General features: G+C 43.8%; 2 protein-coding genes across 4 annotated transcripts in view; one reads left to right on the top strand and one right to left on the bottom strand.

Moving 5' to 3' along the window:
- Slc24a2 (solute carrier family 24 member 2) overlaps positions 1–27,324 on the bottom strand; it is a 249,380-nt gene that overhangs the window by 137,425 nt on the left and 84,631 nt on the right. The window lies entirely within an intron of this gene.
- Focad (focadhesin) overlaps positions 2,849–27,324 on the top strand; it is a 1,203,139-nt gene continuing 1,178,663 nt past the window's right edge. The window contains exon 1 of the mRNA XM_050157367.1: positions 2,849–2,900. The gene's annotated coding sequence lies outside the window, so the exon portion shown is untranslated. The remainder of the gene's footprint in view (positions 2,901–27,324) is intronic.

Genomic DNA, 27,324 nt, shown 5'->3' with positions numbered 1-27,324 from the left:
CGTGGATCATGTGTGTGCTGGAGGTGGGAAAAGGGTATTGAATCCCTGGACATAAGGTTACAGATGGTTGTGAACCAACATTTGGGTGGTGGGAACAGAACCCAAGTCCTTTGAAAGAAACAAGTGCTCTTAACCACTGGGCCACCTCTTCAGGGCCCAGGTAGGACGTTGTAATGTGCCTTATTATTTTTTTGATTCAAGAAATCTTTCTTGAAATGTTTTTCCTACTCCCTCTCCCATTGGCAGAACCCCGCTTTTTTCTGTATGAAAATCATTCTATGTTGTATGCACTACTGTTGGGGAATATTTTAGGGTGTGTTGTTTTGTTTATGCATCTGTTTAACTCCGTGAAGCTGTGATTCTTCGCCTAAAACACCTGATGGCCTAACAAAGAGCTGAACGGCCAATAACAAGGCAGGAGCAAGGATAGGCGGAGTTGGCAGGTAGACAATATAGATAGAAGGAGAAATGAGGAAGAAGAGCAACAAGAGAACAAGGAGAGTGGGCCATTCGCGGCCAGTCACCCAGCTACACAGCAAGCCAAGGAGAAAGAACTAAAGAAAGGTATACAGAAACAGGAAAAGATAAAAGCCCAGAGGCAAAAGGTAGTTAGGATAATTTAAGTTAAGAAAAGCTGACAAGAAACAAGCTAAGTTAAGGCCAAGCATTCATAGCTTAGAATAAATCTCTGTGTATGGTTTATTTGGGAGCAGGATGGTGGGCCCCTCAAGAAGTCAGAAGAGTAAAACATCACAAAGCACCCTACCTTCAGAGTCCCCATCACAGCCAATCACGCCTGTGTTCCTTATTTGTGTTCATACTTCGGCTGGGTTTTGGCAGCCTGACTGGTGCACAGCTGTGCCCCCCACCCTCTCATCCTGCCTATTTGCAGCAGCGACACTGGACGTGCTTGTGCTGCTGTCCCTGCTCAGTACTCCTGACCACCCCACAGCTGCCCTCACTGTTGCTCCTTACCTGCCATGGATCCCTCTCGTACCCTCAGGGTGTGCCACCGTCCATGTGGTCTCACTGAGTACTTGCCTTTGGCATGTGATGGTCTGTTTCCCAGGGGTTCTAGGATTCTGCCCACCCTGGATTCTGAAAGAAGATTCCTCTCAGCTCTAGACTGTGATTTTAGCTCAGGTGCATCTTTAAATAACCAGAACTTAAGTGGGGTCATCATGAGAGAAGAGTCCGTTTAAAATTAGAGAATGATAGATGTATTATTTGACCTTGAGAGCAGCGGGTTAGTAATATATTAAGTGTCAATTAAGCTTTAGGTGGAAATTCAGCCTCCTTTTCCCAGGAGGCCTCTGTTGTCTCTCATCTACCCCTGTTTACTCATAGTTCCTGTCTAGTCTTCGTACATTCCTACTCTTCACTTCCCACAATCTGTTGACTTCCTCACCCTCAATCTCCATGTGCCCAGATCCTACTGCACCAGGGCCCAGCTCAGTCACCATCCTTTCCACAGAATCCTCTCAGACATCCCCTCGAGGGTGAGCACTCCTCTTCTGAGTGTTCGAAAGATCGATGATTTCTACCTGTGAGAGTTGTCTGTGATGGGCTACACCACACTGAGGTGTTCCTCCATGTCCGGTTTGGTCATTATCCAAAACATTATACCCCAGGAACTTGATTGCTCCTATCTTTGATTTAAATTGGTTTGTGTATGCGTTAGCATGTTCATGTGTGTGCCAGAAGAGGGTGCCACATTCCCTGGAGCCAACGTTACAGGCAGCCGGGGCTAGACCTCAGGTCCTCTGTGGAAGTACTGTGAGTGTTAACGCCTGAGCCATCTTTCCAGGGCCCCTCTTACCTTTATTATGGAGCATGTTGGAGCCCAGGGCTGTCAATCTACCTTAATCAAAGATCAGAGAATTCACATCTATTCCTGCTCCTTCAAGGTTATAACAGATTTGAGCCAGGATGTGGCTGCCTACAGGATGCTTGGCCCAAGATGTGGTCACTGCATGTCCTGCCTAAACAACAGAATATTTAACTCAGGATATAGTTACTTGGTGTTTTGGGTACTGAAAAGGTAATTTCTCTGTTTGTTCTTTGTATCATGGTAAAGCAGTCTTTTGCCTTCTTCCCTCTGTTTTGGATTGGGGTATATGAGCATATGGAAAACAAATGTGGGCGAACTCAGTAGTCACTGGTTGCCCTCCTGAGTCTAGACTGTGTCTCTGTCTTTTTATTTTGTATCTCTGCTTTTTCTACCTAACATTTTTGATCCACATGCCCCTACCCTGGAGCATATGAACCGTTGAGGCTGGACCCCAACAGATGTCACCCTAACGTGAGGCCACGACAGGAAATCACCAAGCCTCTTCTCACCTTGACTTCTGCCAGCACTAGTTCAAACTACTGAGGAACAGCCATTTGAGCCGAAGACTCAGCAAAGCAGAGAGCACAGATGAGCACAGGGCACACCTCCGTGTCAACCCACAGCAGGGACTCTGAACTATGATGTGCTGGGTGACAAGTTAGTGACCCTATGAAGTAGCCACTAATACTATCCCCAGTGTACAGCCAGGGGAATGGAAGCTTGCAAGAGTTAACAGGCTGTGTTACTCATTTTTCTTCACCTCCCCACGCCCACTGTTCCTCCACTATTCTGCCACACAGCCTCTAGTCACTGTATCACTGGGCTCCTGATCTTTGACTTTTCTGTTGGTTCAGTCAGGGTGAGGTACTAGCATAAACATCAAGGGATCCAATTGGGAAAAGAGGTCAAATGATGTGGGAGTGGGGATAAAGAAACTGCCTAGGCCCCTTGATAGGCCCACCCTTAGGTGGGTGGAGAAAAAAGAAGAGAATTCTGGGAAAAAGAAGCTGAGTCGAGGAGTCGCCATGATTCTCCCGCTCCAGACAGACGCAGGTTAAGATCCTCCCTGGTAAGCCAGCTCGTGGGCTACACAGAATATTAGAAATGGGTTAGAACAATATGTAAGAGCTAACCAATAAGAAGCTGGAACTAGCCGGGCCAGTCAGTGTTTGAAAGAATACAGTTTCCGTGTAATTATTTCTGGGCATAACCTAGCCATGCGGGTGGCCGGGTGCCGGGGACGCAGCCCTGCCGCTCCTATTTCAACAGTCAAAACATTGATTTTCCCAATTCCCAACCTGGTGGCAATGGACAGTCAATGGTTTTTTTTTTTCCCCTCTCTTCATGACCTCAGCTCCTGTAATAAACCTCTGTCTCTTGTGTCCCAATTTACTCAGTAGAAGGATCCCAGAGTACCATGGATCTGTTATGGGTTCCAAAGAGACACTATGAAATTCTAATGTGTGGTACCTCAGAATGTTTACATTTGCAAACAGAGTTATCAGGGGCATAAAGAGACAAGGAGGAGGGAGGTTGGTGTCTAATATGATTGTCGTCCTATTAAGAAGACAATATAGGCAGGGGAGGAAACAGTGGGAAGAGTCTGGCTAATAAGTACAACGCTGCAGTCAGATGTGAGGAACTGCCTCTGGTGTTCTGCCGCACACGAGAGTGACTGTAGCTAACACCATCTCATTGTATATGTCAAAACAGCTGGAACAAAGGGCTTTTAGGTTCTTATAACAATGAAATTATAAACACTTAAGCTACGCTAATTACCCTGATTTTATCATTATAAAACGTCTACATATTGAAACACAACGTTGAACACAAGTATGTTCCAGTAGGTACCAATCAAGAATGAAAGAATAATAAAGGAGACAGCTGAGCGAAGGCTGACAGAACAGGGAGAAGAATTGAGCAGAGATTCCAGGCTTGCCAAGGAACACCGAGGACTGCCGGCCATTGGTGCAAACTAAGAGGAGGCAAGCAAGGACTCTTCTCTGGGCTCCAGGCAGGCGCAGAGCCCTTGATTTTACTACCCTCTAGAGCTGCAAGGCAACAGACGTCCGTTGTAAGCCACTCCATCTGTGGTCCTTTGTCACAGTGTGGGAAACCAGTACTGCCCAGACGCATGCTCAGCCGTCACCCAACTACACATTCTCTTAATTAACTTCTTTTGAGTGTAGTGTGCTACATGTTTTCCACTGTCCTCTACCCCCCAACTCTCCTAAAGTAAAACAGCCAGGAATGGAATTTAGGCTTTGATGGCATCAAGTGTTTACCTTCCATAGAACACCAATAATTATGGGTAAATCTTGTCCTGGGCTGTTATACACTCCCTGGTGCTGTTTGGCCCGGCTCTAACATACAGTGTTGAAGACCTGCCTCCTGTGCTAACCTGGTGAAGCTTTGATGAAGTGTGTAAGAAAGCCGATCTCTGAAGAGGCACACACACACACACACACACACACACACACACACACACACACACACGCAGAATGGGATATGTGGGAGTCAGCATCTCTGGAGTTCCAGGGTTTTCAAATGTGCTTGCCGCTTCCCTTGAAAGTTAGCAGAATACCAGATGGGGGTGCAGGTCTCCACCTTTGTGACCATCCAGGCCTTGGACTTCAGGAAGTGTCCCACTTCTAAGGTGGGTAGCAGGGGGCTTGAGAGGGAACTGAGCCCCCTTTAAATGCAAACAGGCTACTCTGTAAGTTTGGATTTCTTCAGAAGGGAAAGGAACAAACAGCAGACAGATGGAAGGCGCAGAGCTGAAGGATTCCCGTACCACTCAGCATCTGCTCACTGTCTTCCTCTGGACTTCTCTGGCCTCTGTCTCTAGCATCCCAGATCCTGCCCCGTGAGCAGGTGAAGGAAGCTGCTGTCTGAATAATCACTGCCCTACCATTTCTTCTTAAGGAGGCCACTATTTTCAGTAGGAGCGACTCATTCAAACAAGTAAGTATCAGGGTGGAGAAGGAGGTTCTTAGGAATGATTTAACCTCTATGCAGGGGGATGTTTAGACCCATCCTCAAATTTTATCTTTTCTTTTGATAATCGCCACAGGAGAGGGCACCAGTGAAGACATACAGACGTCTCCTAGAAATAAAGATATCGCAGCATATTTGAGAAATGGGAAAATTCTTAAAAATGTGGCAGGAGCGAAGGCAAGAGAGGAGAGTAGTGGGGCTTCCAGGCTTCCTTAGGAACAGGCCAAGACTGGGGAGCAGACTTGAACTTTCTAGCTTCCCCTGGAGTGCAGCAAAGACACCTGACTAGGCAGCACAGGTTAAGAAGCTCTGGGAGAGATCGTTTCCTGACTCAGAGGCTCTATTATCCTCTTCTCAAAGGGTAAGTTGTGCTCGACTCCCTGGACAACCGGCTGCACCACCCCGGGATGTGAGAGCACTTTGCAGACGCTCTCCCATATGCTTACAAGAGGCAGGCGGCATTGTCATTAACCTGACATAGTCACAAAAGACCGGCCGGAACCTTGGTCTTTCTGAGCACAGACATCCCGTAATTTTGGAATAGTTGGGTACACTATTGTAGTTGCCTAGTACATCAGAGCACACAAAACGTGATTCTGCTACAAAAGCCAATCTCGTTTGCCCAGAGCCTCCCATCTGGAATTTACTTGCCCTCCTCCATCTGTGTGTTTTGTAGGTTTGCTAGATGAAAGAAGAATGCTAGAAACCCTGTCATTTCTGGGGCTTAGAGGTAACCTTTCTGATGATTGCACTTCACAGAACACAATTCAATTCAACAAAATCACATATTTTGTATCCGTGTATTTTGCATATTTCTTATTCGGCTGACATGCCCTACTGACAACCAGTTGGGCTGCTGTGTAAATACCATGGACAGTTCCATATAAACGTGTCCTACAAGGCAACTGGCATAGCACTGGGAAAATCTTGCACTATCCATCTTTGGATGTTAAAAAAAAAAGCGGAATTCATTATAAAATTAATTACTTTAAAAGTAAGAATAAAAAACCATGTTGGATCAATTCAGCTCAGTATTTCTTGCGGAAGAGTAGACCACTAGAAGAGATTAGAGGTATGTATGTCTTAGCCCCCATGTCAAAAGACCCTCCCCCCCCCCAGAGGCATGACTGTTTCCTCATCATTATCTTCTGTGAAACATACATGTATTTATAGTTGTAATAAGTTATTGGACTACAAATAAAGGATATGACAAGAATATCAACCTTTTCATTTTCTAAAACTTTACCCATGGCATCCCATTTTGATTTTCTCTAAGGGACTCCTTGACTTCAAAGCAACCAACAATAAAAGGTTAGAACCTCTATTTGTAATTCTCTATTGTTTTTGTCAGTGACAGACATCCCTGTCTTCTGCTGATATGACGCTTATCATCATATCTGATGTGGACTCCTGAGAGTGTATTTTGTCACTCACTTCTCCAGATAGCCCACATGTGATTCCTAACTAGACCTTGGAAATCCCAGGTTGGTGCTGATGTTTATCATTCTCTGTCCCCCGAAAATCCTTCCTTTTCCCTTCCACCCAAGCCTTCCACATTCTCCACAGCAGTGTTCAAACTCCATGCCCATTGGTTTTAGCCATTGCAGGCTAAGACCTCTGACCACACCAACAGTGTCCAACAGAAATGCTATGTGGGCCACCTATGTCACTGCAAATGTTTATTTTAAAAAGAGACAAACAGGTGAATCTAGTTTTCACCTCATATTTTACTTGATAAAATATATCTACATTATTATAATTTGAGCATCTAATCCGTATACAAGTTAGTGACTGCAGGTGAGATACTTTGTAATATCAGCTCTTTATAGATACCAAACTACATTTTATCGAAGCCCATCTCCATTTGGATGAGTTGCTTATCATGGTTTGAAAGAAAATGACCTCCATAGGCCCATAGGTGTGGCTTTATTGGAGGAAGTGGTCACTGGGGGCAGGCTTTGAGGTCTCAGATGCTCAAGCCAGACCCAGTGTGGCAGCCACTTCCTGCCACCCGCAAATTCAGATGAAGAACTCTCAGCTTCTCTACAGCACCATGTCTGCTTACACAATGCCATGCTTCCTGCCATGATGATGATGGACTAAACCTCTGGAACTGTAGGCCAGCCCCAATGAAATGTTTTCCTTTATAAGAGTTGCCACGGTCGTCTTTTCACAGCAATAGAAACTTCATCTAAGATACTGGATTTGAAGAACTCAGGAGCCCCTTGTATCAGACACTGCAGCATCAGACTACGCGTATTTGGAAGACAGCAGTAGCACTTGGCACAAAGTCGGCCTCAAAGATTGCTGCTTCCCAACCTGTCTTCTCGAATTATTCTCACGTCTGCTATGGCATGCAATGATGCTCATGCCCTGTGCCAGTCACATTGCAAGGCATGCATGAGTCTCCCCAGCTAATTAAAAAAAACCCTGATCAGAGACTCAGGGGTACACTTTGATTCTCCCATAGTACACGGGATACTTGTGGCCTCTGAGCCTGGAGTACCACCCCAGCTTTCTGTCTCTGGACAAGGTGTTACTTCCAACCAGCATGCTCTTTTGAAAAAGAACACCTGCTGTCAAACACTATCCTGTACTCTGCTAGCTCTAAATTTGATTTAATGCCCATATTCTGAACATTCTTCATTAAATAATGTGCTCATTTTTCTCATTCATTGATGGATGAGTGGTTTTGTGTAAGCATGTGTGTGTGTGTGTGTATGTGTGTGCGCGCACGCATTCCCCATCTTAGTGGTCCCAGATCACTAATAAGTACCATACTGCAAAAATGATACAGGAATAGCACATTGTATATGCTAAATAAAATATGGATTGAAATAAAATAAAATATGGAATGAAAGAGCTTTTGACTTAAATTCGACACCCACCATCAGCCAAGTATGTGTCTAGGTAGTCAATGCATACCCATTCCTTGGAATGAGAGAAGGAAAAAGTGATCTACACCTGTTCCATCTCATTAAGTTCCAGGACCACCCTGAAGAGGAGATACTTTACCTCTCCTCATAAGTGCCAAGGAAAAGGTGAGAAGAAGAGGGTTCAGAGATGTTCAAGGTGGCAGAGCTAGTGAGTGGCACAATGAGGGTTTGAGCTCAGGTCTGTTCCTGATAACGCTGTTTGTGTCCAGGCCTCGATTCCAGCAAATCTCTGAACCAGGAGCCTTGGATTACTGCAAGCAAAGTGGGGATGTAGGTGTTGACTATCTAGAGCATGAAGAAGCACAAGCCACAACCCTCTTCTGTCTCCATTCCCTACCAGGACAACTTCTTCCTGCTCTGGCGAACACAGAGGTGAGCGGCAGATGTTTTGATGTAGGTACACGTACCCCCACATTCAGATTTATGTGTGTGTCTCATACCCTATTATAAGGAGGTATATGGAAGACAGAATGAAAAAAAAAAAAAAACAGAGGCCCCAGGCTTTGTATCACAACAGATTTGATGCAGGCTTTCTTGGATAAGAGGTAAGCTTGCAGATAAAGGATTGTTTGTTTGTTTGTTTTTAGTTTCTTTTGGCAATAAATCAAAATTGCTATTTTCTAAGTCTCTGAGACACACAACTGTGACAAACACGCTGCACTCATCAACTCGATTATTGTTCACAGTAACCCCGAACATGGACTTCTGTGAAACAAGCGTGTCTTCTGTGAAACAAGAAACAAGAAACCAGGTTTCACAGGAGTGTGAAATCATGGGGGCGAACCCTGTCCACGGGTAGAATTGTTCCCTTCACCCATGATGCACTGGAGGTCTAATTCTCGGTGGGTGTTCCCTTATTTGGTACAGGGTCCTTGCAGACGGAATCAAGAAAAAAAATGAGGTCATCCTGGATCGGGGTGGGTCCTACATTTGATTACACGTATCCTTAAAGAAGAGAAAGATTTAAGACGCACACAGGAAATAAGGCTGTAGGGTGACAGAGACAGATCAGAACCGCTTAGCCGCAGGCTAAAGCATCCTAAAGACTGCCAGCAACTAGAAGCTGGGAGAAAGCAAGGAAGGAGTTTCCCAAGAGCCCCTCAGTCTGATTTCCCATGATGAGGAGGAGGAGGAAGAGGAAGAAGAGGAGGAAAAGACAGATACAGGGGGCAGTACTGAGAAACACAGCTGATGTCCAAGGAGTAACTTAGGTAGCCTGTGCTCATCAGGAGGTAATGCAGAAATCAGGCATGCATGATTCTGGAGGAGCTGAGAAGAAGCTGAGAGCTGTTCACAGTGGATGCCGGCTGCAAGGGAGTCTGCAGGCTGCAAGAGAATCTGCGGTCTAGGAGGTTCAGGTTTCTGGCTTGGGCAACTGCATGGGTACTCATGTCCTAGAGAGAGATGAGAACAGTTTGTTGTGGTGGATCTAAACACCACAGACTAGACATCAGCCGAAAGGGTTATCTACAGAACACTGTAAGAGGATAAGCTCTGGAAGCAGGGAAAGGAGTTATGACCTGTGGTTTGGCAGCCCATTAGCTGGGCAGATCACTTAACTCACAGGGCTTCCCTTTCTTCATCTAGGAAAGCAGACTTACCATGAGGCTTCATACGTACAATACAAATTGATGTATGTATGTAAGAAAATAGCTCAAAGATTATAAGATTTTAGAAATTATTTTATAACTAGCTCATTTTTCCCCCTGGGACCCTTTCATTTAAATACGTATGGGTGTTTTGCCTGCATGTCTCTCTGTGTACCACATGTGTTCCTGGTGCATACAGAGGACAGAAGAGGAATCTGGATCCCAGGGGACGGAGTTACAGATGGTTGTGAACCACCATGGGGATGCTGGGAATCTAAACCAACCCTTCTAGAAAAGCAGTCAGTGTTCTTAACAGTCATCTCCTCAGCCCCTCTGCCTGGGACCTTCTAATAATGCATGTTGCTAATCACCAGATATCCAGGTCCTTGTTTTTATTCCCTGAAAAGAATGCAAGAAAATCATGTGGGAAATTGCTGGTCTATTGTTGGTAAGGATGAGTGAACGCATACTTCAGAAAATAAAAATTGCTTCTTAGCTGACTGAGAAGCCACAAATCACCTGTCCTATGTACAATTTTGATCAAGGAGACGATGCAGATGCGTGAGAGCTGGATAGAACAGAGGGTCCAAATTTTCCTGGTTTGCAATGATTAATGAGAACAGCATGTACCAATAATGAAATAACACCCTCCCTTCCCTCACAGGCTCCCTCTCCCTCCGAGCACGGCAGAGGCCGTCAGGTTCTTTTTGCTGCTGGGCATTTTGTCCTTTTCCCAAGGTGACAAAGTTTGGTACTTTTCAGGGCTTCAGAGACTGAACTCTCGTTAAGTGGGACTCCTCTTCTTCCTTTCCCTCTCCTCCCCTCCCCTCCCCTCCCCTGCACTCCCCTCCCCTCCCCTCCCCTTCCCTTCCCTCCCCTCCCCTCCCCTTCCCTTCCCTTCCCTTCCCTCCCCTTCCCTCCCCTCCCCTTCCCTTCCTCCCCTGCCCACCTCTCTTCATCCCTCCCTCCCTCTGGGGCATTTTATTGCTTCCAAAGCACAGTGCCCACCACACATAGCAGGTGNCCCTCCCCTCCCCTCCCCTCCCCTTCCCTTCCCTTTTCTTCCTCCCCTGCCCACCTCTCTTCATCCCTCCCTCCCTCTGGGGCATTTTATTGCTTCCAAAGCACAGTGCCCACCACACATAGCAGGTGCCGTTTATGTGCACAGTCTCAGAGCTGCACAGACAGTGGTTCTCACTCCTTACTGAGATATTGAAGAGTAAACGCTCAGTACCCATCACTGAAGACCAGGCACTTTACAGTTAACATAACCGGGTCTATTTCTCTCATTCAAGATTAACCTGCGTTATTAAGCCTGCATGACGCCGTTATGATAAATTTGAATTCCTTCTCCTTTAAGAAACACAACTTCCATGGTTTATTCCATAAAAAGAAAACAAACTCCTGAGTTAAGCCTTACCAAAGGAGGAAACTGCTAATTCCGGGACAGAGATCTTGTCAAAGCTTTCCTGCTCCAACCTGCTTTTTTTTCCCTCTTGGGCTTTTCAAAATAAATTATCCCAAACTGAGTGACCTGCTCCTTATTCACCCTGTCTGACTCAGGTCTGCTCGGTCCCCCACATTTCTTGCATTTAAGGACCCCCACTGTCTGAGTTTGCTTTGTTACTGGGATAAAATGCCATGACCAAAAGAAGTTGAGGAGGAAAGGACTTATTTGGATTATAGTTTATAGTCCATCATCAGGGGACGCCAAGGCAGGAACTCAGGGCGGGAACCTGGAGGCAGGAACTGGAGCAGAGACCATGGAGGACAGCTGCTGACTGGCTTCTCCCCATGACTTGCTCAGCCTGCTGTCTTGTATCTCTCTAGGGCTGAGTTTGCCTCCGTCAATGACTCATCAAGCCAGTGCCCCACAGGCCTACAGGCCTGTCTCCTGGGAACATTTTCTTTATTGACGATATTTTTTCCCCCAGATGACCGCTGTTTGGGTCAAGTTGACAAAAAATTAATTATCACACTCACCATGGACCCAGAAGCCTGGTGTCCTGAACACCTTCATTGTCACAGCCTGAGCTGGTAGCTGCCATGGTACTATACTTTTCCCCCCCCCCCTCCCCTTTACACACTCTGTTTCCTCCATCTCCATACTGAGAGCCCAGGAACTCCTGTAATGGCCCGAGTCTTAGTGGTCTTCTTGCTCCAGGCCTTGCTGTTCTTGCATGGCCTTCACGGCAGCCCAAGGCTTTCTGAACTGACCTCGGCTTCCTGGATGATGCACTGGACCAGACAGAAGTGCCAGAGCTTGGAGAGTGGCCCCAGAACTAGTAAGAATGGTTTCCTCCCGTGGCGGAGCTTCAGGTTTAGCTGGTCCCGCCAGGGCTGTTTGGCTCTGCCTGTAGCCTCGATGCTCTGTATCTTAGTGCTCTCTCTCTGCCTGGAAATGTTTTCCTGTATATCGTTGACCCAGGAAACAGGTTAACCTCGTCATCGGTTCTTAGGGTTGATCTTCCAGGCAGGAAGCCTTCCTCTCCCGCTCACCTCTCAATGCCCCTTGGGTCCAGACCATCTTTCCATACCTGTGTGTTTCATGCTGCATCTTTAATACTTTAGATTACGCATCTACCTCCCTGGCTGCATGGGAAGTTCCTTGGAGGTGGAAACTGCTTCTGATGAGTGGTTGCTTCCTAACACACCCAGATCCATAAACGTGGGCTGAGGAGAAGAGGCAGATCTGGAGATTACATGATCCAGGGTGAGCTATCTGTCCTCTCTGCACCATCCCACTACCCAGGTACTAGGAGGGAGACTTGTGGCTTTCTAAGGAATAATTTTGACTTCTCGGATAAAAACTCTTCATGCAGCCTCCAGTGCCAGGATCTCCAGCTAATTAGCCTGACGTCAGCAGATGAGGATGGAGCTCATGCTATGCTCATTGAAGGTTATTTGCTGATTCGTGGAGGAGAAGGTTAATAATAATGATAAACAGAGCCTTTCCCAAACAGTGATATTTGCAGATTAAGTATGTAATGATTTGTTAAATGTGAAAACAACATGTAAAAATTAGATGCTTTAAAAAAAACCTGCAAGTCTGTACAGTTTCCGTTAGCAGTGATCTTCTCTGGGTGATATAATTACAGCTAATTTTGCTGGCTGTTTGTCTGTTTACCCAGTTACACCACCCAAACCTCCACTGCTGTCTACTGCTATCCTCTGTTTCTACCCCTCTCTATAGGTTCATCTCAAAGGGTGGGACATGTTTTTAAAAAGTTTTTTTTTTAAATTAAAGATCAGCTAGGATTATGACAATGAAAAAGCAGACAAAACAAGATAAATTAACTCTCAATTCACGAATTTTCACTACCTTGCATTACCATGACAACTAAAAGTCACAAAGTACAGACAAAATTTTGGCTACTATTAAATTACATAATAAGAAGGACCACTTTGGCTTTGAAAATAAATAATTTTAATTTTTAACAGTTGATTTCTCAAACTAGGAGATTTCTTTGTAAGCATTATCAATAATAAAAATGTTTTAAAATAGAAAAATCTAAGTTAAAGTGATTAAAATCTTCGTGTATTTTGGTAATTCAAAATACATACCTGTAATCTCAGGATTTGGGATACAGAGGCAGGTGGATATTTGTGAGTTCAAGTCTAACCTGGTCTACATAGCAAATTCTAGACTAGCCAGGGTTCCATAGTCAGACCCTGTCACACAAAAAATCTTTGTATTGTATTCTAAAAGCATATAAATGCATTTATTATGTAATACACATCATATTTTATATATGTATTACGCATTATTTATTCTAATTTAAGTAGTTTTTGCACCAATGTATACATATTTTTACGTAAATACATGCTTACGTGTTTCATGCAGAATTTTAAAAAGTTTTAGCTTATACATCAATCTCTTTGGCCATATTGGAAACTCTTTGGATCTGAACACTGCCTTCAATTCACAATTGCCTGTAGAAATAGGAGCGGCGGGGCTGCGTCCCCAGCACCCCAGCTGCCTGCTAGCTTATGCCCCGAAATAACAACACACAAACTGTATTCATTTAAACACTGCTTGCCCATTTTATCTAGCCTCTTCTCAGCTAACTCTCGCACCTGGACTAGCCCATTTCTAATAATTCGTGTAAGCACCCCAAGGTGCGCTTACCAGGAAGATTCTAACCTATGTCCATCTTGGGTCGGAGCTTCATCACATGTGCCTCAGGAGAGCGGAGCGGAGCATGGCGTCTCTGCTCCAGAGCACAGAGCTGTCTAGTCTCTCTGGGAGCAGAGCAGAGTCTGCCTGAGGAGTCTTACCTCACTTCCTCCTGTTTACTCCTCCCACCTATGTTTTAACCTATCAGGGCAAGTAGTTTCTTGATATAATTAACTAATAAAATCAACAGATTGATATATGACACTCCCACATCAATTGCCCCCTCAATTCTTAACATGATCATATTTTTTGAATGTGCATTCATATGTTTATATGTATATATATGTGCTTGAACATATATAACATATAAGTGCATACAAACACATTAAACAATGAGCAATAGCAGAAGCAGGTTCCAGGTCACAAATCTGCCATAGTAAGGGCATGGGCTTCAATATGAAAATTCCCATCTCCAGTCCCTCTCTGTCACAGTAGCTTTGTACCCTTAGAGAGATGACTCACTCCATCTCTTTGAGTGTCTTCCTGAAACCAACACAGCCTAATGACAGAACATAGAGCGAGTTGGGAGGTTGTAGGTAGCAAGCCTAGCACAGAGTAGGCCCTCAGCAGTGGCAGCCTACAATAACTGAGCCATCCCTCTATGACTCTGACTTAAATTTCAAATTCTTTTTGCTCCATACCCCAGACTCTAGTTCTCATAGCTTGCAGTATTTTCTCATACAACCATATCCCATGAGAGCCATTGCTTCTCATTCTGCTGCAGCCTAACTGGCAAGAGGACCTCAAAATTGAAGTGTGCCCCCACTAGTATTAGGCAGCAGACATCAATACTTCAGATCCATGGAGTATTTGGGCAAACCTAGCACTTGACTTTTGACTCCTCTCTTGTTTAGCAATCCTTTGTGTCACTTTTTAATGAGGACGATGGGTCTTTTTCTTGTTCCAACCTTCGGAATTTGACTATTTTGCCCAAAGAGATTCAGAGGCACTACCAAAACATGTTTGAAAGATTCAGCGAAGAGTTTAAAATTTGCAAATGTAGACCCTCAACATGTCCAGCAGAGTGATCCCCAATGTCAGAACACCACTCTCCCCAGCTAAAAGTCTTCCAAGTACCCCCATATCAGAGCACAGGCTGAGTCCTCTGAAGATACCCCAGCCCCGCAGGGACATCCCGGGTTACCTGTTGTCAACAGTTGTCCAGTGACACCCCCAGATCTCGAGTTAGAAATCCTGTTCTCAGACACCTTTTACAGGGCATTCACACAGACCTCAGATGTTTCCCTCCCTGACTTCCAGTTCTTTTCACCTTAGCTGCCTGTTTTAAAATACAGACTCCCCCATCTCCCAGGATGGCTTTTCATGACCGATCTTCCTGCTCCTTACCTTCGCTGTTTACTGCCTCACTGTGTCCTGCCTCGTCTTCCAGCATTTTATTCAACTTACTTATTTTATTTTCTGAGTCCCCTTTCCAGAATACGATCTCTCTAAGGGAAAGGGTTTACTGTCCCTTTTGTCAGTTGCCACCTCCAGCTTGACCTAGTGGGGGTCTGTTGGGGACACTACAGAGAGCCACCTGCCTGTGTTCCTGCAGAGCTGGGTCTCTCCGTGATTTTGGATCTCGGCTCTCATTTTCCTGGTTCATGGTGCTCTGGAGTAAGACACTCTCTAGGAAGCACAGTAGAATAAAGTTGTGGACAAAGCAGAAGTCACTGCCACCGTAGCTTTGGCTGTTCTTACCTTTGTTCCCACTAACCATGAACATTTCCAATGCATACAAGGATCTCCATAGCACTGAGTTGGGGAGATTGGCTTTGTTTTCCAGAGACTCATCATGTCAATCTTTATCCAGAAAACAGGATATTTGCTGGGTGTCTGAGAAAAACACGAGCAGCAGGAGTTTATACAGACAACTTCTCTGTGTAAAGGAAAGGGACACTGGTCCAGTGCCTGCAGGGTGATTTATCATCACCGCTTTGCCCAAATGCACTAGCCTGACTTCACAGTTGACATTTCCTATGCACCTCTCTCTGCCACAGGTTAATTGGAAGTGGGACTTAGCCAGGGGCCTCTGAAACTCATTATCTGGCACCAGGGCAGTGCTCTACCAGAGGTAAGGCTCCAATTACTACCATGCTGCCTTCAGTGGCGGACATCTGCAAGTCTTCCCTGACTGGGCCTCAGTTTCTCAATGTCTAAAACCACACGTGTGAAATTATAGCTGATGCTCCCCCCTGGTACTGAGAACCCTAGCCTACAGCCTGGAGATAACACAGGACAAGAATTTCTGCGTTCTGGAAGTCTGTTCGGGAGCAACACCAGAAGTCACACACTGTGTGTGAATAAAGATGCCAGCTCCCTTCAGTCACAGTCTTCTTCCTGCTGCTGTCTTTGTCTTCTTGAAAGTTTCACTTAGAATGGTAAAGGGGACACCTTTACAAAAAACCCAAAAGTTTTCAGTCTCAGCCTCTGGGGCATGACACAGAGAAAGCAACAAAGAGAAGGCCATTTCCACGCCATAGGAGAAACACTACGGGGTTGTGCTGACGCAGCAATTCCCCGGATAGGGGATGCACATAGTAGGGAGGACCGGGGGACCAGGTCTCCCTGAACACCAGGTACATCGGAGAAAGCCTCCTCTCTAAACAGGAACAAACACACACTTGTAGCTAACCTCAGAATATGATTGTCAGAGTCCTTCACACTATTCTAAGCAGGTGTCTGCAGATGGGGCCGAGTTTTGAAGGTAGGGTCATGGGGAGAGCCCAGAGAAGCCCACTGCTATATTCTTCTTACTTTAGATATTGACTTTTCTTGGAGTAAGATAGATGAAAAATCAAAACACAGCTGAAAGCAGCTGTTCCCAAAAGGTTTAGTTCCTGGAAACAACAACAACAAACAAACAGCAGCAGCAGCAACAACAAAAGCCCAAAGCACATTAAGATTGCAAGAAGGCTAAGAATCCATGAAGAAAATCTACTCTAACACCCATTCCTAGCACTATGTTGAAATGACACCCTACAAGGCATTTACTAAAGAGAGCGGAGAGTAAGACATACTATCCAAACCTTTTTTAAAGAACAGTAAATTAACTACTGAGTGCTCACTACATATGCCGAACATGTTCCTAGGTGCTTGATAGAAACACTAGAGACAAAGGCCCCAAGGCAGGGAGGTTAGGACTTGGCGAGAGAGACACCTAGGGAAATAGGATCAATTATGGGATGGGTACTAAGCCTTACATGGAGCTGTCTGAAGACAGCCACTGTAGCAAAGGGCAAGGAAGATGATTGTCCTGGCGCAGGTTTAAGAGGGACACCATGGATACAGAGCTGCAGTTTCAAGGATATAGAGGGTTGGTTGACTGTCCTGGAACTGACAAGGCTTAAGACAAGAGAGTGGTACTTGGTCTGGCCAGAGGAAGCCGTTTTTAAAAAGCCAGATCTTACGATACAGTCTTCCCACTTTGGGAGTTAATATTTTCGAAAGCTGTTGGGTGGTCTGGTGAGCAGGACAGTCAGCATGGAGCCACAGTCCTGAGCATAATGGATCCACAATCCTTTTCGTTCCCACTTCTGCAGTTCCTCTCTGTATCTATGGCTCCTCACTTTTGGGAGTAGATTACAAAACTCTTAAGGTTATGAGCAAAAAAAAAAAAAAACCTTCTGCTTAAGATGGAAAAGGGTTTGATTCCACAGGACTGGTCCCTTCATAGTCTCCAGCAGGTCATAAATGGGGTATATTACTTGGGACAACAGCAAGATACCCAGAAGAAGTTTCAGTGAGGTCTAGATTTGATGATGTACCAGAAGGCAGAGGTCTTGAACCAGACCAACAACTCCTTGCATTGAACATTCGCAAATAAAGCTGTTTGGGCAAAAGTGTATACTGTATGACAGACCACAGTGCCCAAGGCCACTATGACAAAAGAATATAAGATAGAGAGGTGTGACATGTTTTTCATTTTTTCTTTGAGATTTTCTTTTGAGGGGAGCAACAAGGGTAGAGGGCAGACATAGAAGGACTGGGGAATGAATGGGACTGGGGTGCCTGATGTGAAATTCCCAAATAATCAATAAGAAGAACTATGTTATAAAAAGGTGGAAAGGGGGAGTCCTTGATGGAAGAACTCACAAGATTGAAGGGAATCAAGGAGTTGGACCTGAAAGCAATCTACAAAGGGTCTTCAGGAAATGCAGGCTGCAGGATCTGTTTGGCGATTCTCACAAGATTTATTCTCCAATTACTCTTCCCCCATTTTGTGCTGTTTCATTCCTGTTTCCAGCAGAGAGACAGAAACTCTTCCTCTCTTGTATGAAAAGAGGCAAAAGTACTCCTCTCCCATCATTCAGCGGGAGTCAGAATGCTGCTGCATTGGAGGAAATTCCCTGCTGACCAGAGACCATTCCTAGGACGTTATCCTTAGAGCAGACTCCGGTTCTTTCCTGATGGGGGCCCCTGGACTAACAGGACCAAGACCTATGCCTCCACTGGCCCAGGAGAGATGGCACTCTTTTCTTGAAGCACTCAATGCTTGTTGCTGAGAGAGCAGTACTTTTAGGAACTGTAGCAAGATGGTGTCAAATAGCCAAGAAGGGGACATCCAAGTCTATTTGATGGGTGAAGAGGTCTTTGTTTGTGACTAGGTTTCAGGCCAGTGACTTTCTTTTAAGGTTGTTGAGTTCAAACCTTCCAAATTGCATGGAGATCCCTGGGGGGGAAATGGATGCTGGAAGATGACAAGATGGCTTCAGGGAAGAGTTGAGTTCCCACCTGATCTGTGGATGGGTGGAGCAGATGCACGGTGTTTCGGGGTAGAATATAGAAAATGGCATGATGTTTGTTCTTGCAAGCATAGCCCTGAACTTTATAAGGAACTGGGAAATATTCTGAGCATTCACGCCACCCACTTGGAGATTAAATGGTGAGTGAGAAATAGAAACACAAATCTTTTGGCTCACTTGGGTGGTCACATGCCTTAGGCAATACATACAACCACACCGGGCCTACATCCTTTACATCTGGTGTGTCCCAGGTCTTCTCTTCTCCTCTCCTCTCCTCTCCTCTCCTCTCCTCTCCTCTCCTCTCCTCTCCTCTCCTCTCCTCTCCTCTCCTCTCCTCTCCTCTCCTCTCCTCTCCTCTCCTCTCCTCTCCTCTCCTCTCCTCTCCCCTCCCCTCCTCTCCTTCCCTTCTCCTCTTCTTCTTTGGTTTGGTTTTTCGAGACAGGATTTCTTTGTGTAGCTTTGGCTATCCTGGAACTTATTCTGCGGACCAGGCTGACCTAGAACTCACAGAGATCCACCTGCCTCTGCCTCTCGAGTGCTGAGAGAAAGGTGTGCGCCACCACTGCCCAGCTTAGGTCATGTTTCATAACTTGTTTCTGACTTTCTAAGGTTTAGATCTCTTTTTCATGTTCCTTTCTGGGGTTTGCTTTGCCAGTGGCCCCTGATCTTTGCCTTGTATTATTCTCACCACGTCTGGCACATTTTTCCATCAATTACCACTTTCAGCTATCTTGACTAGTACCCCAATAAAGGGTTGGTTGGGGCCCCAATAGCTTAAGTAACAAATGTTTGAATCAGGTATAATCTCCGCAGAGGACCCAGGCTATAGCTAACAAAGCTTAGATTACATAAATATGAATTCAGCGAAGGCAGGCCAGTGGGGAGTCAACCTCTGGCAGCTTGTGTGTCTCCTATTGTTTATGCATAAACACTCTGCAGTCCCCAATAATTTCCCTTTGCCTTTTCCATTTCATTAGACAGCCAGGCAATATTTTTTGTATGTCATTGAAAGAGGTTGCTTTCAGTGATGGGTGAAATGATTTCTAAAAATAACTTACAAATCAATTTGTACAGCTTATAGAAATCTTGATAAAGAAAGGTGCTATTAAATGTGTGAAATAAAAAATGCCTTTCTTCAGTCTGGAGCACATTACTAATAATCCGTGCAAAAGCCCTTGGTTCAGTTTGGGACTGAGCAATCCTGGCTTCACAGATTACTGACAGTGGCACAATCAGAAAAAAAAAATCTTTGGAATCTCAGATTACTTGGTTGCGGAATGAGGGAGTGGCATCTCTCTCACTGCATTGTGACAAAAGAAGAAATGAGAAGCACATGGAAGGGCCGCCAGCAGACTGCTCCATGTGTGTTGGTAGACTCACTGGACCTTCGTGAATATGCATTTGAAGGCAATACTTGAAAATGACTTCAATGTTCTTGTTATAATAGCATGCACCTGTTATTCCAGCCCTCGAGGGCTGAAGCAGGAAGACTCCAAAGTGGAGGCTAGCCTTGGCTACATAACAAAGCCTTGACTCGCCCCCAAGAAGTGATCTAAGCAGTGGGTGGGTGCTGTGAAGGGCCTCCGAGGACTTCTGCAACCGTATTTTAGTTAAGCTGACTAGAAAACACATCTTACAATGAGCTTCGTTGTCATCCTCACTCCAAAGATACAGATCAGGATGTGTTCTTGGCGAAGAGCCTCCCTCTAGTATTACAGCAGAGGTGCATCTACAGATCATTTTTTTATGATATCAGTATTCTGGCTTTCTCCTCCTCCTCCCTCCTCCTCCTCCTCCTTCTCCTTCTTCTCCTCCTCCTCCTCCTCCTCTTTCTCTTAGCCAGAGGAATACATCCCACTCAGAGTTTTATGAACATTCACCAAAACTAAAATTTGTTTACAAGAAGTACTCTATTAAGAGAAAAAGAACGAACATACTAAGTACTGTGTAAATATCAGCTTTCTTAATTGCTCAAAAAGAAAAATTATTGTTATCTCTTTATAAAGTAGTTGGCCAGCGAAGCTTAAACCTTAGTTTAGTAGACTTAGACAAGTCAAGTAGACTAAGTCACAAGGGGACCAGGAATAACTGACACACAGAGAATGGGATAAACATTATTGCCTTCAGTTTTTGTGAGGGTGTTTATGTAGAAAAATGTCTGTAAAAGTGGGGACACTAATAAGTCCTAGGGTATTTATGAGAATAAAATGGAGTAACATCTATGAGGGTGCTGGCCTCTATGTGGACCTGTATAAGAACGGGAGCTTCATCTGGCTCATCGTGGGTATGCAGTGGGTACTGATCATTGTACTTTGTTGTTGTTCGCTAACTACTACAGAACGTATTTATCTCTTCTCTGGCTGTTGATGGCTCTGCCTAAAGCCAAGGACAAAGAACTCAACAGATGGAAACATTGGCTTTATGTAGTCAAACGCTTACCCTTTAAATATCTGCTGGATGAAGAGGTGTAGAAACACAGCGTTCTCCACAGTCAAGGACATTTGGAGGACAAAATAAGAACAGGACATCGAGAAGGTGGGCAGGAGCCGAAGTCATCCTTCTGTCCCTCCAGAAAGGTCAGTTCTGGTTTGTACTTTCCTCTCAGACACAGAGAAGAGCACTGGGAAAGGGGACTGGCTTCTCAGAGAGGTGCTGTCCGAGCTGCTCGCCCTCTTCTTAAAGCCAACTCCCCCTCTCCCTCCTCCCCCCACCTCTCTAGTGGTACTTTTCATTAACTAGAATTAAATTAATTTTGGATTATTTTTTCACTTAAGGTCAATATCTAAAAAAAAATAGCTTTGTTGGTGGTTTAAAAAAAACGGTCAGTGACAATCTTTCTTAAAAGATGTATAAGTATTAAGCCAATTTCAAATCTGGAATTTTCAAAATCTTACCAATATGAAAAAGTAAACTTGTTGAATTATGATATAACTGTATTTTCCACTTAAAAATGGTTAATCTGGTTGCTCTAAATAAATAAATAAAATTCAAAAAGAAAACCCACGAAAATCCTGGTAGGGCTGGAGAGATGGCTCAGTGGTTAAGAGCACTGGCTGATCTTTCAGAGGTCCTGGGTTTGATTTCCAGCCGCACGGCAGTTCATAACCCTTTGTAACTCCAGGCCCCAGAGATCCAATGCCTTTTTCTGGTACTCTATGGGCACCAGGAACACACATGGTATACAGATGTATATTCAGGGAAAACACACATACATAAAAAATTAGCAAAATTAATAAAAAATAAAAATTAAGGGAGTGGAGAAAAATGTATAGCTCAATAAAAATGGTAAAAAATTAAAAATTCCTGGACCACTTTAGTGTTCATTCTAAATACACATATTTTTAAAATGCTGAAAAGTAATACAATCTGCACACCAAAATACTAGATGAAACGTTAAATATCATGTTGAAGGTATTTATTCCTATCCTGTGTTGCTTTAGTAATTGCCTTAGCCACTTCCCAGTCAGTTCAAACACACCAACAGAAGATGTTCTGTGTGCTGATAGGCCTACACCGAAGTTTTGCAGATCACATGGAGAACAGCACATGCTCTATGGAGGATTTATTTTCACTTTAATATCTGCTCTATTTGTTTGGGGGAAATTCATTGTCTAACACTGTACTTTAAACGATTGACAGTTTATCCCCCTGAAAAGAGAAAACTTCAGCAAACTTACACAATAAGTGTTCCTGAAGGTGAAGGCTGACCAGCATCAAGAGCTTGGTGCCCTTCATGGAGCAAAGCTTGAGATATTCATATTGAGAAATGGATTTGAAACTGAACATTAATTATTTTTTATTTTTTCCATTCTTTATTGACTGTATGTATGCATATGGCACACGATTGGTGGAGTCTGGTCTCTCATTTCCCAGCGTGGGTTCCGGGGATCTAATTCATATTATCAGGCTTGGCAGGAGGAGCCTTTAGCAGCTGGGCCACCTTACCAGCCTAGCATGCATCTAAATGCCAGTTTCAGGCACGTATGGTGAAAGAATTCATACATGTGTATGTCTCGCCAGCGCTGGTCAGACACAGGGATCAACAGACCTGTACTTCCCGCTCCATGCAGTTGGTGAAGACAGCCTATGTGGACAGGAAGCTGAGGGAGGGGAATGGGAGGCCTTGGGTCATGGATGCCAGAAACAGTTCGCAAAAGTGTGCATAAGAATAGAAGGAGTTAGGAGAAAGCCACACCTGGTCCTCATCAATCTGAATGTCCTACACCCAGGGGAAGATGTAGGAGCTTATCTGAAGAAAGCAAGCGAAACCAGAGGGAAGTCCTCGGAGAGCTTCAGTTTGGAGAAAGTAAGTGGTCCTCCCTTCCTGTAAGAGTGGCCATTCCTAAGCGCAAGTCGGGGAGTTGTGTAAGAGCCCATTTAGGAGTGTTTTTGGTTGCCACGACTGGAGGGGTGCTGTTGAATCCAAAGGACAGAGGCTCGGGGAAGTTGCTGGATTCTTCAGAGCACACAGCCTAGCTCTCACAACAGAATCACACCACCTTGGAGGCCAGCCTACAGCGAAACCTACAGCTAACTTGTTCACACCACCGGCAGGCATACATCCCTTCAAAACGGTCAACAATAGATGACTAGCCTTTCAACAGACTTTTAAATAAAGCCCTCATAATATAAGCCAGAGTAAAAAAACAGAGAGAGAGAGAGAGAAATAAACAGCAATCTAACAATGGAACAACTGAATTAAAAAAATAGGAGGTACTAGAAATAATGGAAAAAACATACAAAGGAAAATTATGAAAGGTGCAGTCAATCCAAAACACCCAGCAAGCGAGAGCCGGAACAAAGATGTGCCCCAGACATTCTCCTTTAAGGGACTCATCTCAGAGAAGCTCTCCTCTGTCACTGCACACATGCACAGATTACTCTAGGCAGCATGACTGAGTAGTCACAAATACCTAAAATCAAATGTAATGGCTTACTAAATAAAGAAGGAATAGATTAATTGTAGTCTAGTCACATAATAAATGCCATAACCAGTCACTTAAAGTGAATGATATAGAAGTTTTTAAATGCAGATGAGCTTCACAAATGTGATAATGGGAACGCATTGAAATGTCACAGTGTACCCTATCAATATGGACAATTATGTGCCAATTAAAAACTGCACCGAGGAAGATATCATCTATTTAAAGAGTGGGCGAGCTTTATGTTATTGAAGGAGTCACTCCTCATCTTTATACCAGATCCTGCTGGCTCTATCAGACTCAGGAGGAAAGCTCTTCTGGGAGGCAGAGAAGACAATGTGACTTCAACTTGTCAGCTTTTATTTCTTTTCATGCATTTTGTGCTTCCTAGTTAGTGCTTGCTATATATTTTTTAATATTTTAGTATGCCTTCAATTACATTAAATAACATCTTCAGAAAGATAAAAGAGAAGGTTGTACCCAATAAATGCTGTGATCTGGTTAAAGAAGCAGGAATATAATTAAAAAAAATGTAATAGTTATAAAAAAACAAACCCACAAATAGCATGTGTTGTACTTATTAAATACCTTAAAATATAGCATATTGGGCAGGAGAGAATGTGCAGCAGTTTAGAGCACTCGCCACTCTTTCAAAGGACCTGGATTTGATTCCAAGTACCCACAGGGGGCTCACAACCATGTGTAATTCCATATCCAGGGCATCTGATGCCCTCTTCTGGCCTCCAGGGGCACTGCATAGAAAACTTGCAGACAAAACACCCATACACCAAAAGTAAAAATAAAGAAAAAGTAATGTGTGTATGTGTGTGAGTGTAAAATGCAAAATTAAAAAATGTAATTCATGTTTTCCTTTGAAATGTCTAATGAGGGGAAGGTGGAGGGAGTGGAAAAAGGGGAAGGAGTGGGAACTGGGATTGGTATATAAAATGAGGAAAGAATTTTTTTAGATAAATAATTAATTAATTAAAAGAACAGATATAGGACAGAGACTACAGAGGGAGTTACAGGAAGGTTCCTGGAAAGTGTCTACTTCATTCCGACTTAGCAATCATAATGCAGGCAGAGCAGCTCTACTCTGAAGCCTTAGGCCAAATACCACAATTCTGTTTTTAAAAATATTTTTTTTCATGTACATCCCCATTTATCTTGTGAGTATGCCTGTGCATGCTAAACTACATGTGGAGGTCAGAGGACAACTTGCTCTCTCCTTCCACTGAGGGGATCCTAGGGATTTAGCTCAGATTGTCCGGCTTGGGTGAAAGCATCTGTACCCACTGAGCCATCTCGCTGGTCACATGATGTCATGCTTTTGATAAACTCCATCCCCATTTGGTACTATCAGTCTTTCCATCGATTCACACTGATGGTCCAATAGCATTGTTTATATTTCTTTCATCTCATCCAAAGACATCTAATCTAATGTATTGTAGCCAGTGCTCTTGTCTCTCTAGAAGACTGTAAGGGCAAGTTTGACTCACTCATACTGGAATTCACTGGGTACATGGTAGTGCTTGGGAACACACAGGAGATTGTGTCATGAAGATGTAGGCTAGTGAACCAAATGGAAAGCGAAAAACTACCATGAATTTTCGACTGGTTTGTGGGATTATCCAAATATGCTAGAAGAGTAGGAGACTTAGTTAATATAAACAAAGATATGAGTATACTATTACAAACCCTAAGTTATGAATTTGCAAGTTTTCTTCCACTCAGCACCAGCACTCCAGACACTCACCCATGTGCAAGGAAATCACTTCTCTTGCCAAAGTCTGAAGTGTGTCAGGGGTCTGCCTCTGTGTCAAATACACCTCTGATCGCTTGGTTTGGTTTCTCTAGGCCATATGATGTCAAGGACAATTTGCATATGAGTGGCCGTGGTTAGGCAGCTCTGTTTGACTTGAGAAATTCTGCATCATGAGGCAGTTGCCATTACTCATGTAAGCTGAACATGAGGGTAATTCCACGCTGGCTTTATAAGCAGAATGGGGATTAGCTCGTCTAAGAGAAAAAACACTTATTCTGGAAGTCATATTTCATTTGGATATGGAGTTTTTTGTTTGTTTGTTTTACTTGAAGAGAACATATCTCTTTATCACAAACAGGTAAACGACTTACTAATGACTCCCTTTTTATCTTTGTATAGTTAATAATCCAGAACACGTGAAAAGAAAAAAATCAGGCCAATTTTGAATTTCTGAATCATAGTGACAAAATAAATCACCCGCAAAATTTTGATAAAAGATTAGCATTGCTGGGGAAAAAAAACTGTCTCATTTAATTTCAAATACAAGGTTATCTAATCTCAGCGGCATCATTTTCTTTTCTATAACTAAGCATATGAAACAATTTGGCCCCATGCTTTGGAAAGTTACACAGCTACACGCAGGAGGTGTGCTATGTGCAGTCACGTTCTTACACTAAGAGCTGAGGTGAATTATCCATTGCTCTAGAAGATGAGCATTGGTTCTGAGGCATTTATCAGTTATGGAAGTTTCTACAAACGAGGGAAATCAAAACTAAGATGCCTTTCCATGCTTTGGATGAACTAAACCTGGAGACACGTGCCTGCATCCATGTTTTAGAAATTGTACCAACTCCTATAATCATCTAAGAAATCCCTTTTCCTCTGGCACTACAGAACTCAATCAGGACTTGAGAAAATAATAAAATTTGTCACTTAGGATTTAAGTGATAACAACAAAGTTGAGAGCCGGGTAAGTAAACATTTTAATCTTATATCACTTTACCTAAAATTACCATTTTATTCACTTGGTTGTGAATGCTGTATTATTATACCAAGTAGTGAAATATTTAAAAATGCATGTTACTAGTTGAAATATGCACACTTTCTCATTATTTCAGTCAAAAAGGCCCCAAATTGACACAGCCTTGAGTTCCTGTTCTCCAGAGGTTTTAAGTTCTCATTCAAAGAAATTAGCTCTGGGAATAGAAATAATTTCACATATTTTTTTAAAAAAAAATAGGGTTGCAAATTTCATCAGGAAAAAGTTGATTCCTAGCATGTGTACCTCTATGGCATGCATCCTCTCAGAGTGAAGCATTATACTTCTGAAATCTATAAATAAATATTAAGAACATGACCAGTAATAAAACAAAACAATATTGACCAAAAATGTTTTTTTAATTAAAATGCTTATTGCATTTTCCACTCTAGTTACTGAAATGCATTCTGTTTAAATAATTGAAGCTTTTTCTCATAAGTGCTTACAAGGCAAAGATGCTAACATAGATGTTTACAAAAATTAAATGGGAACTGAGATCCCTGGATGAGTTCTGTGAAAGCTGCTTCAGTTATGCCGTCTCTGGCGATGCTTCCAACCCCCACCTCCTCCCTGCTGGTGATGTCTCCAACTCCCACCCCCTCCCCTCACTTCCTGGACTGCCAGGGGCCTGTGAGACTCCAGAGAAGGAAAGGAAATGTGTTCTACCTATAGCAGAAAAGCCCGAGAGGAAGGCGTGGATGAAAATCCACGAGACGTGGGCGTCTACAGGAAGGAAAACAACTGCTGCCCAGGTGATGGGCACATACAAAAGGTGGATGCGCATGGACCTTGTCCCATTTCACGGCATCAAGTTTCTCTTCACATCTCAGGGAAGATCCTGAGGTCAGAGAGGAGGCCGGACTTGTTGAAGTCACAGAGAAGTTTAGAAGACCTGATGAGGAACACGCCAATTCTCACACTCTCTTCAAGAAATGTGTTGGGTACCTGCCAGGTATCTGGCTTATAGCCAAGAAGGGCACAAGAATGGAGACTCAGAACCAATTTGTGCCGGGAGGTATTTGCGCTCTGGCATTGGAGGTGGCTGGGCTGGTGAGCACTGGGAATTAATATAGCATTTGATCATCTGTGATGATCAACAGTGATGTCTCAGAGGCCTGCGGCATTACAGAAACGAGACTGGCACTGTAAAGTACATAAAGAGAAACAAATTCAACTAAGTTGTAAGTCTGGAAAACGTGCATTTGAAAGAGAATTTGTACTCACCTATCAATCTTATAAAGCTTTTAAAACAACATTCAAAATGGAGACACTGGCCCCGTCAACTGCTGTTGGCGATCTAAGCTTTGTGTTTAGATGTAAACT

The sequence above is a fragment of the Alexandromys fortis genome, unplaced genomic scaffold, assembly GCF_014885135.2.
Source record: "Alexandromys fortis isolate MF-2015 unplaced genomic scaffold, M_Fortis_MF-2015_v1.1 scaffold_64, whole genome shotgun sequence".
NCBI classification, from domain to species: Eukaryota; Metazoa; Chordata; class Mammalia; order Rodentia; family Cricetidae; genus Alexandromys; species Alexandromys fortis.
Note: the sequence above shows the minus strand (reverse complement) of the source record. Positions and strands in the feature narration are given on the sequence as shown.